This window comes from Aegilops tauschii, chromosome 4 (assembly GCF_002575655.3).
Source record: "Aegilops tauschii subsp. strangulata cultivar AL8/78 chromosome 4, Aet v6.0, whole genome shotgun sequence".
Lineage (NCBI taxonomy): Eukaryota > Viridiplantae > Streptophyta > Magnoliopsida > Poales > Poaceae > Aegilops > Aegilops tauschii.
The window spans coordinates 79,360,666-79,363,617 of NC_053038.3; positions in this window are offsets into that span (position 1 = coordinate 79,360,666).

The following is a 2,952-nucleotide window of genomic DNA, read 5'->3' on the forward strand; positions in this document are numbered from 1 at the left end:
ATAAATTAATGTCCTTTTGTGCATCACTCAATATGGACGCCAATTGTGTACCTTAAAAAATGGTTTCTCAACCAAGAAGTTATAACTTACTAGATGATACCCCGCGCGTTGCTACGGGAATTGGTTTTAATATATTTTTGATTTGATTGTGTAAAATATAATTATTTGAAATAATAACACGTGAACCAAAATTAAAAATACACATGAATTACTATATTTGATTATGATTAGTTGAAAATTATTATTGAATATAAGTAGAGGAATATAATGATAAACATTTTCCCATGTATGGTTGCACGTGGTGGTGGGTCTTTTCTCATGTATGGTTGCATGTTAAAGTGGGTCTTATTCCATCCACAATTGTATGATGATGTGGCATGCTTGCATATTGAGATAAATAAGTTAGTGGGATTGGATCTCCTAGGTATACAGGATAAGGGCCAGCATAGTTCTAAGAAAATAAATTATTACAGCCACCATTGTTAGGTGAGCTCTTTTTTTAGGTTTATCCTAAGCAAAAAAAAAAGTTTGCTTGAGCTTACAAACACAAATAGTATCACTTGATAAACTCCTATGAAAGGACATACCTCATGAGCCGTAGATATTGATATTTCCCTCGATAACCTCAGTCAAATTAAAAGGTTTGACTTAGAAGACAAACCAATGAGCCTTGCAACCTGACGGAGGAAGTATATAACTTCTTTTTTAACCATGGAACTCAATGTTCTTCCTCACTAGTTAATTTTAGAAGCATCGATTCTTTTTTCCGTTCATGATGCTGTATAGGTGTAACCGTGTATATGCTTGTGTTATTTAATCACTACTCCATGATGGTCCAGGTGAGTCACCTTAATTAGTAGAAGTGGTACCTGGTTACAGCGAGGTTTAAATTCTTTAGTTTGGGACCAGCTTGTTACAGCACTAGTACAATTTTGTCTTTTGGAACTTGTAAGATGTGACAGAAAGTACTGGATACATGCCAAAGAGTGTCCAGTGTTTTACACATTCATGATACAAACTCGGCTAACTGAGATTATAATAGTCATAATATGCAGTAAACTCCAGAGGTACTAGACGGAGCTGTCACATTTTTAATCATTAGCCTTGCTAGACTACCTGGATTAATGTTAATCAATTACCCAACACTGGGTGGCTGGTAGCATCCTTGGACCATGGCGACAGCTTTTTTCGAAAAGGGGCGCTTTATTACTTAAAAGGTTTAAGCATTACACCCGGCCTCTGCATAACTAAAATGCACAAAGCCAATAAAGTCCTCATGACAAGCCAATATAAAAGAAGAAAGCGAAATACAAAGATGAAATCTGTATGACGCCTAAAGCATAGGTGGCCCAATCCTAAGATCATGCCGCCACCCATGTTGGGTAAAAGTATCCCTCGCCGCAGCCTCCAATCGTGTACACACCTCCGTAAACAGGTCTCGATTCTCCACTCGTTGTAGAGAGGACCATAAACGAAGCGTCCCGGTACATCTGTAGATAACCTGCGTAAGTGAAGTACTTTTATCGTTAAAAACCTTATCATTTCTATATAGCCAAAGCGACCAAATCACGGCAAGCGCTCCCACCCTGAGAAGAATTCTAAACCTGTGATCAATCCCATGTAACCAGTTGCCAAATATATTAGCAACACTACACGGAGGATACAGGCCAGAAGCTATCTGGATGACTGACCATATAGAACGAGCCAATTTACAATGGAAGAACAAATGTTTTATTGTCTCATCATGCGAACAAAATACACATTGCGTACTTCCATGCCAATTCCTCTTAATAAGGTTATCTTTAGTAAGAATGACTCCGCGACGAAGATACCATGCAAAGATTTTATTCTTAAGAGATATCTTCATCTTCCAGATCTTCTTATTATTATCAACTGGCACGTCTGACTGGATTAAAGCTCTATACATAAAATCCACTAAGAATTGTCCATTCCCATGTAGGTTCCAACGAAAGACATCAGATCCTTGTGACAACTGTACCGTGGTTAACCGCTGGAGCAGTATGTTCCACGATTGGAGTCTAGGTCCAATTAAATCCCTTCTGAACGTCACATTTGGTGGAAATGATTCCAAAACCTTGGCAATAGTATCACCCTTGTGACGCACAACATTGTATAGAGCTGGATATTGTTCCCGGAGAGTAGCATTACCTAACCACTTATCCTCCCAGAATCTAATTTCCGAGCCGTCCTTAATTGAGAAGGAACCATAGCGGAAGAAATATTTCTTCGTTGCCATTAGTCCGGCCCAAAAATGAGAGTCCCCAGGCTTCCAGTATACTTGGGATACCGCCTTAGAACCCACATATTTTCTCCTTAGGAGGGTTTGCTACGCCATCTTCCGTCAACAACTTAAACAACCATTTGCCAAGGAGGGCCCTATTCTTAACCTCAAGGTCATGAATGCCCAAACCACCTTGGTCCTTGGGACGGCAAACCACACTCCATTTAGCCAGTCGATATTTCTTTCTCTCGCTATCTCCTTGCCAAAAGAATCTCGATCGGAAGTAATCCAATCTATGTAATACTCCTTTCGGCAATTGGAAGAAGGAAATCATATATAGTACCATGTTACTTAGTACTGAATTTATGAGGACCAACCTTCCTCCCAGAGATAGCAATTTACCTTTCCAACTGCTAAGTCTTTTTTGTAGTCTCTCCTCGACGTGTTTCCATTCAGCATTTGTGAGTCTCCGATAATGTATCGGTATCCCCAAATAAGTGATCGGAAACTGGCCCAATCCGCATCCGAACAAGTCAGCATACAGATGGGCCTCGTCTTGAGCCTCGCCAAAACAAAACAGTTCACTTTTATGGAAATTGATCTTAAGCCACGAGAGTTGCTCGAATGCTGATAAAATTAATTTCAGATTTCTTGCTTTCTTGAGATCATGATCCATAAAGAGAATCGTATCGTCGGCGTATTGGAGGATA